Genomic DNA, 12,931 nt, shown 5'->3' with positions numbered 1-12,931 from the left:
CACCACGACGGCAGGCTGGCTGGCTGGCAGGCGGGTCGCGCTAAGGGGCGTCGTAGGGGGGTCAAGGCGGGTGTCAGAGGCGGAGCCAGAGGAGGCGCTGCTGCTGCTGCTGCCGCCGAGAGGCGGGACGAGATGTAGCTAGCGGCGCTCAGCGGGACTCGACACAAGCGCCTTGTTTTTTTTCGAGGGTCGGTTGAGAGTTGAAAGAAAGCACACGTGCACACACAGGTACTTGGTGTGCACGTAGACCGCCCCACGCAGGGGTGTCACAAGAGGGGGGGGGGGGGGGAGTGGGACTGAGTTACTAGGGCCCAAGGTGGAGGGGCCTTAATTATTTTATACTTTAGCTATTGAAAAATAGTGAGCTTGTAGATCTGCTATTTTTGAAAAGTCATGAAAATGTGTGCAAATCTTTGAATATATGTATTTTTTAAGCGAAGATTTGTAACTCAAATTTTGCTTCTGGGGGGTCCCTGGAACTAAATATTTTGAGATGGGGCGTCCGTGGCCAAATACATATAATTTTGGGGGTCCTTCACATGAAAAGGTTTGAGCACCACTTGACAAAGAAAATCATGATTTTTCAAAAAATAGCAGACCTACAAGCTCGCAAGCCGTGAGCTTGAGACATCTGCTGTTTTTCAATAGTTAAAGCACAAAACAATGCGTACTAAATGCGTCCCCGGTCCAAATGGGTTAAACCCCCTCCTCCCCCTATGAAGGAACATTGATGGGGGGGCCCGGCCCGCAGTGAATCCTTGTACCCAGGGCCCAGGATTTGGTGTCGACGCCCCTGTCCCCCCACCCACCCCCTGCCAAAGCACCCGAGGGCCAGTCTAGCCAGCGCCTCCACCATTAACATTGTACATCCATCTGCATCCAGCTGAACTGAACCCCGGGGAGGTTTAGGAGCTGCTGCCATGATGCTTAGACACAGGCCAGGCACAGTTGCATTTAGGTGACTTTCTCTTCGTTTTGGGGTTTGGGGGGGGGGGAGATGGTTCCCCTCTCTCTCCGCTGACACTGCAACGGCGCCTGCAAGAACTGAACCCAGGACCCCGGCCGGCAGCAATGCACGCACAGACTTTAGTGGACTAGTTAGTGGTGCAACTCGGAATTACTTGAATCACAAGGACAGGACAAAAGGGAGTCGTTTTAGGATGGGGAAAACGGAACGGCTAAGCTCTTTATCGCCCCCCCCCCCCTCTGTGGGCAGGTGGACCGCGGTGGATGGATCAACCCACAGCTGACATCGCCCGCCCGTCCGCCCGTCCGTCCGTCCGCCCGTCTGTGTGTCTGCCTGCCTGCCTCCAAGCTTGTCGTCACAATATGGGACCAAAGGGGCGTGTAGATTTTAGAGTTTAGCCATGCCCCCCTATCCTCCCCTTCCCCTCACACCCCCTGTAGTCAATTTTGGAACTCTTTATTCACGTAGGTAGGTTTGCACTGGACTGACCTGAGCACCCTGATATCCTAGCGTGCACACACACACACACACACACACACGTGCACGTGCACGCACACACACACACGCACGCACGCACGCACACACACACACACACACACAGGGGCCTGTCTCAGGCAAACAGATGGCGGCTAAAGAAGGAACAAGTTTTACACTGTAACTGTCTGCCGTTGTTTATCTCTATGGGCGCGTGAGCGCGCAAGAGAGAGCGCGACAGTGGGAAATGTAATGTAGATATATCTAGATTTTTAGGGAGGTTTTAGCACCGTCAAACGTGTCAATAACACACCTTAAGACTTAAACTGTTTTCCCCGATGTTCTCCTGCTATTTATATATACATATATATAAATATATATACTGTATATATGGATATATTTGAGCTGTAAAGTAAACTATCCACACACACACACACACACGTCCATAACAGCTTAGTGGGGGTGGGAGGGGGGGGGCTTATACAATGGCCAGTAGAGAGTATGGATCTCACAATATATTTATTATGTTAAATTGTTTATTTTGGCTTTAGGGCAGGGTTCCCCAATAGGCGCCCGGGGGCTACTGTCTGGCCCACACCAACCCCAGTAATAATGGTGGTTTAAGAGCAGCAACAACACTAGTATATCGTCGTTGTCGGGTGGAAATCTCATATCTCCAAATTTGTACGTTCTTTCGCAAATCGTACAAGGCCGTCGCACAAAAGTAGTGAAAACAGACGATCTACAAGCTACAAGATCGTCTGTTTTCACTAGTTTAAATCATTTTTAAAATGATAAATTCAAAACGAACGGTTTTGGACATACAAGATTTTCACCCGACAACGACGAAAAACTGTCGCTGGAGTAGTGGGAACGCCGCCGTCGCCCCCCCCCCCCCTGCAATGTTGTGGCCCTCGGCTTGGTACCCTACACATAATTCGGCCCTTGGGGAAAACTAATTGGGGAACCCTGCTCTAGAGGAAGAGAAGTGAGTGGGGTGGGGCAGGGGCTTGGGCACCGGCAGTAGCTAACAGTTGCTGCGTGGTGATCTTCACGTGTCATAGGCTGTGGTCGTCACCGTGCCGTAGATGCTAGAGATGGTAGAGACACGTCATCAGTAACCAGCATGTGTGGAGTGACAGCATCCAGGGGCACCTGACACAGTGTTTCTCAACCTTTTTTCCTGCATGGGCACACTTTTCATGTCCCAAGAATCCATGGGCACACCAACATAATACAGGGGTGTAAATATCATCGCTGTCGGGGAGAAACCATGTATCTCCCAAGTTTCAAATTTGGACGTTTCTTCGCAAAGTAAAGCTCTGCTTCACCATACGAGGCTGTAGTACAACAGTAGTGAAAACAGCAGATCCACAAGCACACAACAAGCGAGGCGTTGTGTGCTTGTAGATCGGCATGTTTTCACTAGTTTAAATCATTTTTAAAATGATAAATACAATACTGGACTTTCAAGCAGTTTCAAGGGGCACACTTGACCCTTCTCATGGACACACCAAAGGTCCCCTGGCACAAGTGGTTGAGAAACACTGGCCCAACAGCCCGCCCCAAAGCTAGCTAGCTACTGTACACAGGCTTACAGCCTTAATAAATGACATGTTCTTTGTTTTTGTTCATTTGCAAGAAATGTGTCCATGTTTGTGTACGCAACACATGGTAGTTTGGGAGTAAGTAAGTCAGCAAGTTACTTGCTAATTATGTACTTGCTTAATTGCTTACTAGGGGGAAAGAAAAAAACGAACAAAAGACAATTGCCAGTTCTGCGCATTTCTAAGTGTTGCGTGGAGAGCCGTGGATTCTGCTTTCTTCGTAGCGCTGAGTTGTCAGCACGCCGACAATAGACCTTATTCACACCGTGGCCATCTTGGATCACATGACTTCCTGGGATAGCAGCCTGCATTACAAACCATTGTGAACAATGGAGCGATGGTCCCAAAATATGAGTTCTATTCAACCATTTTCTTTTGACCAAATTGACAAATGGGCAGATGACAACATCAACATCCCCAAAATGATTAAATAGAAGGGCTACAGTAGATTGCTTACATCCATGGTAACGATATTTAAGGTAAGTTAGGTTGCAACCTTACTGTGTACAAAGACTTACTATCTGTGCAGTGCTTGCTCCACCATCATATTAACTATTTGTTGTTAGATTGTTCCTGATTAATATGCAAAAATCACGATACAGTAATATTATCTATATGATGGCAGAGCAAGAACTAGTCTGCACAGATACTGTAGCAACTCTTGAGTAACAGTGTAACCTAACTAACATGAATATTGTGGCTGTACCATTCTATTTAATCCTTTTGGGGATGTTGATGTTGTCATCTGCCCATTTGTCAATTTGGTCAAAAGAAAATGGTTGAATAGAACTCATATTTTGTGACCATCGCTCCGTTGTTTACAATGGTTTGTAATGCAGGCTGCTATCCCAGGAAGTCATGTGATCCAAGATGGCCGTGGTGTGAATAAGGTCAACACAATGCAGAACTCACAGCAGCGCAAAACAAACACACACACACACACACACACACACACACACACACACACACACACACACACATACACATACAGTACGCACTCCCACTCGCACCTTCTCGGTTTACGTCGTTTTTCGATGAACTTTTAGGGATCTTAATTTGCCTGCAGCTTTATGAGAAGAAAAACAACACAGTTTTAAGATAAAAAACAAAAACAAAAAAAGTAGTTCTTGTGGTGTGGTGAATGGAAAAAAAGATGCACTACGTTAATCTATTTACAGAGGTTTAACAAGACGATAATAGTAACACTGTATATTGTTCATATAGGTTATACATTTGTTTTAAACTTTTATTTATTTTGTATAGAGATCTCTATCTCTGTGTTTTGCTGATGAAAACAAAAACTTTTTCATGTTTATTTTATTTTATTTTTATTTATAGGATTGGGATGTCTCTTGTATAGACGGGAATTTTATTTATGTAGATTAATTTAAGAGAACACGTTTTAGCGCTGTGTGTGTTAAAGTGTTCAGCTGAGAGGGAATCAATGTGTATCGGTGACAATGAACCAGAGAACCCAATAGAAATAATATGGTGTAATGAAAGTGGTGTCCAGTCATGGGTCAGGGAAGCCCAAAAGTATGCTAGTTTGCATTCCTGTTTGTTTCACTGACTACTATTACCAACTGTACTGTTTTAGTTGTTTGGTAGAAAGGAATAGAGGTTGATTGCATATTTCTTGACCTTAATGCACCTGATCGGATACCACAGTGTCTCTCGTAGGGCATTTCATCCTTAATACAACGGTATCTAACTGGAACTATTGGGTGTCGCGATGGGGCTAAAGAATAGAGCATGGTTTCCAGGTCGTTTTAATATCAATCGTTAATTTGTACATTTCCATCCAACACATTTTTATACGAAAAAAGAAAAGAAAAATAAGTTTAGATTAGTTTCATTGCCATCAGCTGGGTTGAAGCGATTGCCTGTGCTAGTCTCTCTCTCTCTCTCTCTCTCGTCAGTGTGCCACCCGGGCTCACAGTAAGCGACGAACCCAAACCTAGTTTCATGTTGAATGCCAGCAGCAGGAGCCTCAAGCCCCTACCAGAGTCGGTACCGCGGTGAAGAGCTATCCACCGCGGTGTAGTCTTTTTGAGTCATGAAACTACAACGTTACGTCATTCCTCGCGGTGAAGAGCTATCCACCGCGAGTCCCGACACATCTCTCTGTTTTTACTATCAGACAGATAGGCTCTTCACCCCGTTCACTGATTGGTCGAGCTAGACCAGTCAGTCAGTCACAGTGATAGGACTTCACCGTGACTGACTATGATGGCCTCCACTTATTTTCTCACTTTAGGTGGATAGCTTTACACCTAAAATTTGCGGTGGTAGGCTCTTCACTGCAGACTCTGATAGGGGCTTCACACTCTATGCTTTTCATTCCCGATCGCAGTGCTCTGTTTTGTTGTTTGCACAAAGTGTTCACACGGTGTTAAAGTGCACTGTTCCGTTTGCCGATCATTACACCACCACCGCCGCCGCCTGTTCTTTTATGCCATGTCTCTGCTTTTTATGTTTTATGTAAATAGGACAGCAATCTGCCGCCAAGCGTCTTATAGAGTATAGCGTTTCATGATGTGCCTTGTCATGGGGAAGGTTGGATGGGCTTCTTGTATCCTGCTCGTGGAGTGAGTGACGCCTTACTGCCAGGAAGCTGTCACCCAAGAAGTCAAACTGGCGAGTAGAAGCGTGTTCAGGGTCTGTCGTTTGGTTTTACGATCGCATGCATAATTGTGGTACAATCTTTTTTTTATATACATAGATTGAGTATATCCAAACGTTTTGTAGGGGTAAAAAGGTTTCCAATTTTAAGTTGTGATGTTAAAAGAAAGGTATTTAAAATAGAACAGATCCCGATACATTTTGAAGAAAATTGGTCAAGTTAATGAATCACAACCCGGCAATGCATTCTCCCTTTAGCTTTCGTTTCACCTTTTTCTGATTTTGGTTTAACCCATTTAGGCCTAGGATTATTGACTGCTTTAACTATTGAAAAATAGCAGATATACAAGCTCACAGCGCGGCACCGAGTGCCGCGCTGCGAGCTTGTAGATCTGCTATTTTTTTTTTTTAAATCATGATTTTTCTTTGCAAGTCTTTGAATATATCTATTTAAAAGCGAACATTTTTAAATCAAATATTTGCTTCTGGGGGGTCCCTGGAACAACATATTTTGAGATGGGGGGTCCGTGGCTAAATACCTGTAATTGTGGGGGTCCTTGACATGAAAAAGTTTGAGAACCACTTATTTAGAGGAAGGATTTAGAAGTCCGGGTCAAAGATATTCATAGACTTGCACACATTTTCCCGATTTTTCAAAAATAGCAGATCTACAAGCTCGCAGCTTGTATATAAAAGCTGCGAGCTTGTATATCTGCAATTTTATAAGGTTAAAGCATACAATAATGGTTAAAGTGGTTAAAATCTAACGCGACTCAGGCGCGTTCCAGGTATTTGAGAGTTAACACTTGAAAGTAACCATGGTGATCAGCGCCTGCAGGAGGTCAGGCCAATCCTGAAATATCGGGTTTGGGTTCAACGGCATTGTCGAAAACTACTTTTGTGCATTATTTATAATTTAGTCTTGAGGTAAAAACGTGTCTTACAAGCCAGTGTTGGGGGGTCAGCATTGCGTATTTCTGAATATTGACACACTAGCTGTGACGGAATTCAACTGATCTGACGGCAGGAACGGTTTGATGTGGAAACAACTTCACTGTTGATCTTGAACAACAAAGCCCCTTTTCCACTGCAAGGTGGAACCAGAACTAGGGCTGTCACAATTATTACATAATCGTCTAATCGTGATTATTTGACATTATCGCAATTATTTTGTCATAATCGTCATAATCGTGAATGTTGAAAAATGTCAGAAATAGTGGAAATAGCAGATCTACAAGCTCACAACGTGTCGCATCGCGACGCGTTGTGAGCTTGTAGATCGGCTATTTCCACTATCAATGTTATTTTTTAAGTAGTAAGTCGTCAAATATGTCAGTAATGTATTTGTGTGTTTAGGTTATGTATCATATCTGCCATATGCAACTTCAAAGCCTAAAAGCCAAACAGAAATGTAATTATCAACGACAAAAACACAATTAAATCGTTAATCGCCAATTATTTGAATGACAATTAATTGTCATGTAAAATGTCATATCGTGACAGCCCTAACCAGAACTATCGGGAACCTGAACCTATTTTTTAGGTTCTGGCTTTGTTTCCGTTGTGTACGGTCCGGTTCCAGACGAGGTTCCTGGAACCTTTTTTTAGGTCCTGCTCCTGAGGTAGAACTAAACTTGCGTTCGGGGAACCTATGGGCGGGGCCAGCATCGCTGCTGCTCTTTTTTTTTGGGGACCTTCCCGGTTAGTTCTGGTCATAATGGAAACGTAAGCAGAACATGGTCCCGGAACTTCACAGGTTCTTGAAAGTTCTGGTTCTAGTTCTGGGTTGGCCCTACAGCGGAAATGGAATGCTAAAGATATAACTGTGATATGTTACTGAAAGTCAACAAGTTGGAGTCAAAATGGCTCACCAAAACTTGGGGGATGAAACCATAGACCAATTTTGTGAGTTTGCTGCGCTGTAATGGTTAAATAATATAGATGTAAAACATACAGTACCTGGCTGTAGTTGGTAAAATGTGATGTAAACAACACAAGGCAGCTAATAAGAATATGTGTGTTAGTTTTTAGGTGTACAAGCATTGTCAACAAATGTTCAAGGCTGTGTTTTATTGGTGTACAGGTACATAAGAGTAAAAACTTTTTGTTCAGCTTCCTTCAAACATTATTGCTTGCACATTCTTTATTTATTTTTTGCTGCCACTGTGTTGCCTACATCACAACGTGCTACGGTTAGCATTGCATGTTTCTACACTTACACAATAACACAATTGTGCTATAGTTTTGTCCCCCTTTGCGGCTCGCTTCCGGAGAAGCCTAAGCCTGGAGTGCCCTAAACCGTTTTATTTTGGTTCACGGCCGGTCTTATTGGCCTTGATGCGAGACAGACTTATTTCTAAGCACTCTCGTTAATCGCTCCGTGTGGGGTTGTTGTGTTTTGCGAGTTATAATTACACCATGGTTATCGTATCGGAAAGCTTGTGGAAAAGCTCGAGGACTCCTTACCACATTTCTCTGTGTCAAAATCGAATGTCTCTGATGTACAAAAATAACTGCTAACGTGTATCATTCTCTTTCAATCTCAACTTCTGTTTTGAAGCGTTTCAGTGTCTTGAAAAAGCCAGAGCAGTGATTGCAGTAAAGCAACGAAAGGTTTAACAAAATGGCAACCTTTTATTTATTTTTTTGTTTCGTTTCGTTTTTTTGTTTCGTTTTCACAGTCCTTGACAAGTAAGAGGCATATAACTTTATTTTTAAATAAACCTTTTTCTGTGACATAAGGCTCTCTAACTCTTTGTTCCAAATGTCTACGATACATTTTGCTATACATCACAGCAGTACAGTTTTAGTATTTACACACACATTATTATTATCACAGAAAGCTACAATCTTCTGGGCCAAGAGGCCGTTTAGGTTTCATGGTGTACGGTATTCACTTTTGTGTCTTGATGTATATTCCATAAGGCCATGCACATCGAGCCGATTGCTCACGAAACCTGCTGGGGAACAAAGGATTACATTTATTCTAATCAAAGTCCTTTACTGTGCAGTGAGTTGTGAGCTGGCACACCTGTAAGTGAGTGTGTGTGTGAGTATGTGTGATATAGGACTGGTGAGATGTAGGACTTACGGGCAGTCCCTGATGCATCACAGAGACTGTTTAACAGCAGCTCTCAGATAATTGACGCCTCCCTCCCAAAGTCCAACAAACCCCATATTTTCTCCACAACCCCTTCAAGTGTGTCCAAACAGAACCCACACAAACAAGGCTATATGCATATACGCCAATTTGTTCTACTTCCGGGCCTCTTTTGACTTCCTTCACAGGTGTTACCAATGATACTAATGAAGGGTCTGTTCCATTCTGGTCAAACAGAGTCAGGGTGCTGATATTGTGCATGTTGGCTCACTGGAAACACTCTACTACACCAGTGGGTCTCAAAGTGTCCTCGAGTGGGTTCCAAATGTCCCCATACAGGTGTGTAACTCTGACAAATGGAGGCCAATGGAACCTGCAAGGGTCCATTTGATTCCATCTATACTATAATTTTGCGAATGTCTGAGTGAGTGAGTGAGTGAGTGAGTGAGTGAGTGAGTGAGTGAGTGTCTGTCTGTCACAGCGTTTCTCCTCGGTGGCTGGAGCAATTGATCTGAAATCGCATCACCATCAGCATATGAACACACCTGACGTAACTGTGAAGCCCGTTTGTCACTTTCACAAATCGTATGCTGTATATTAGCATTTTTATGGTGTATCTATATCTATTTAGCCTACAGTACCTTTTGTGACCACACATGTTAAGGGAGGGGCGCTGTTGTTCAGGCCATGCACAATCACACACAAACCCACACACACGGGGGGGGGGGGGTGTGTGCAGGCGGGCGGGGGGGGGGGGGGGGGGGGGGGGGTTCTGGCCCTGTTACAGATGTCCAAAAATCATGCAGATCGGTACACAGTATCTCTGTAGCCGTTAAATGGAACGGGTATTTCTTACATTGATGCTCCTACATATTAGCATGCAAGCACCAGTTAAAGTTACTTTCCATCCCTCATATACTGTGTGCACAGTGCACATCCCATAACCCACACACTGCACATCATTTCGGAGCTCATATCTTTGAACGGGTAAGGGCTAGTTTGTACAAAGTTATGGGGGTCCTTGAAATTAAAGAACCACTGTACAATAAATCAAACAGAGCCTTCATTAGTATCATCAGTAACACCTGTGAAGGAAGTCGAAAGACACCCGGAAGTAGAACAAAATGGCGTATATGCATAGAGCCTATAACACATGCATGAGCCAACAGATCATGGATACATTCAATCCAAGCACAGACCTTTAGGAAAATAACCAAACGTGGTTCCTTAAACTCCAAACAGAAAATGCTGTGCTTGTTCACAATTCTGTCCCTCAGGGACCCCTGGTACTACATGGTTTCTAACAAGGTTATTCTCATTCGGCTGGCGTCCCCAGGTCTAACAAGTCAGTCAGAAAGATACATTGACAACGTGGTGAATGCTATTAACTTAAGAGAGCCAGCAGTGTCCAGGGTCCCCAAAGACGCAGGGTTGGGAGAAAAACAATGTTCTACAGCAAGGGTCTTCAACATAGAGTCCGGGACCCCTAGGGGGTCCTCAGAGTTACTACAGGGGGGCCGCCAAATCTTTGTGAGAGGATCGTTCTTTTAATTTAACAACTTGAACCCTCGCATCCCTATTCTGAGGAGAACTTTAGACAGCTTGTAGATCGGCTATTTTCGGCAAATAGGTTTGCCGCAGAGGGAAAAAAAAAGAGCAGACCAAGACAAGTAGACCACGAATCCAACATGACAGTGCTGTCAAACAAGTCTATGAATCTATCTCTATGGATGACAATCTGCATCACTCATTCATACAGTATGTAGAGGGGGTCCCTGCTTCATCTCTCTCAGGCTCAGCTAAGGGGTCCTTGGCCTGAAAACGTTGAAGACCCCTGTTCTACAGTTACCATTGGTCAAAACATATTAAGGCTTTTGAAGCTACCTGCTGACAAACTGAGAATGTAAGTGTTAACACCAGGATTCAAATCCAGGGCTATCTCTCCCTCGGCCAAAGGGAGATGTTAGGCTTCTTCGGCTCAGGCAGACGTACTGGAACAGATAGAACAGCTGTGGTAGCTCATTATTAATGCATGTGATCCATACAAACTGCTGTGTGTAATAAGCATGGACCCCTACCTCTGATATGAAATGCCTGCTTCTGGGGACCGGAACTTGAACCCACAACCTAAGCCTTTTTCCTGATTACATTCAAAGTTTAAGACCATGCATTTTCACCACAGTACATGTTTGCTATGGTGTCGTTTTCCGAGCAATGCATTTGAATGTTTAAACAATGTTTGTTGAAGCCACAAATATTGTGCTTTTTTTCCCCCCCAAAGTTACTCAATCACGATGTTCAGTGAAATATTTGTAAAAGGCTAAAAACAGAACAAGGCTACAACTAAAAATACCAAAACCAAAAATATTCACAGACCAAAGACATTATGTTCATCCATATCTTCTTTGAAGCACATCTTGACTTAATAACAATAATTACAACAAATAAAAATAAAACACACATTAAAGACTATGACAAGCTGAGGAGAGGACCCATGTAGATTTTTTTTAGTCCACAAATAATGACTTGGAGCAGCAGATTTGCATGAGGTTTTGGATAAATTAAGAAAATAAGCGGTGTACCAAGACAAAGGCTTGTGATGTTTTGATCAAAAAGATGATATTCATAGATCGACTCCTTTTTTCTTTAAAGGTCTCAAAATTCACAGCTGAGATATCGGTTGTATATTACACAATAGAGCAAAACTCAGTGATACTCAGGCTTATCTTAAAGGAATATTTCACTTAAAAAAAAAGTGTAATTGAGGTCAGGAAACATGAAAAAAGACCCCAAAAAGTGTCATAAGACCTTTAAAAAATTGAGTTGGAAGTTACAATGGGTTTGTATAGGAAGGGGGTGTGTCTGATAAAAGTTATATTAAATATCTAAATACTGAATCAAAAAACTTAAAACTGTCTGGGGTGTTCCCAAAAGCCTGATTAGACATTAAAATGACGAAAGTTTTTTTGAAAGTGAAATATCCGTTTAAGTACACCTTATTTTCTGCATACATACACTGAATGAATACCGAAGGGTAAAATGCATTGGAGGTGCCATGGCATTGGTCCGAAGGTTCATTATTCCGAAGGTTCGTTAGTCCGAATTTGTTAAGAATACTATGCCTAACTCTAACCCTAACCTTAACCTCAGTAACCCTAACTAAATTCTGACTAATGAACCTTCGGACTAATGAACCTTCGGACTTATGGGCGGTCCCGCATTGGAAATATGATGAGGGAACCCACTTTGAACTCCCTTTTTAGGACCATAAGCTGTTCTTGAAATTGGCAGTAGTTTGTAAGTCGCAGCTTGAGGTGTGCAGCACCGAGTGTGATCATCTGTTAGTTGATTTCTCAAAGTGGATTCCAGGGACTCTGTGGGTTCCTTTAGGGGGTTCTAAATTGACCCACGCAAGTCTGTAACTCTGACAGTGTACAAATGGAACCAAATGATGTTTCCATTTGTACTGTCAGAGGTAAGGGGAGACCTTGACATTTTAAAGTTTTTGTTAGTACAAAATGATATTACATTATTTTCTTGCAAACTATGTGCCAAACATATATATATATTATCTTGTGTTAGTTTCTGTTATGGAATAGGGAGTGGGACACAAAGGCTTTTGGCCCTCCTCACACACTATTGATCTAGATTTACATTTAGCAGAGCACTTCGCCCATTTTCAAATATGTCCTCTTGTAATTCACCCTTTGTCACCCTTCTGATTGGTCCCTGACTGACCAACCAGCAGGCTAATTTTGCCTTGTCCCGCCCTGGTTCTGCCTTTTTTATGTTGAATTTGCTAAAACATATTTTTTGGAGAAAATAAAATAAATAAATAAAAAATGCCCATTCACTATACTGCACCTGAGAGGCTACTTTTTACTGAAACCAAGTTTAAAATGAGAATTGAACACACAAAATAACAATAAGAAGCAACTGAATTTCAATAGTAGTGGATGGAGAGAAAGGACTTTTGTCCCACCAAGACACAGCAACCAATGGGTGTGAAGAGGGGCGGGACTTGACAAAGGGTGAATTGGTCCTCACTAATGTTCATTTAGAAGAGGGCACCATTTCTGTCTCATTGCTGTGGACAGTTCTTAAACCTGCCTACCAATGTCATCAGCCATGGGGTTTCCAAATAGAAACAACAGCCTTCCC

This window comes from Nannobrachium achirus, assembly GCF_963921795.1.
Source record: "Nannobrachium achirus genome assembly, chromosome: 24".
NCBI classification, from domain to species: domain Eukaryota; kingdom Metazoa; phylum Chordata; class Actinopteri; order Myctophiformes; family Myctophidae; genus Nannobrachium; species Nannobrachium achirus.
Note: the sequence above shows the minus strand (reverse complement) of the source record.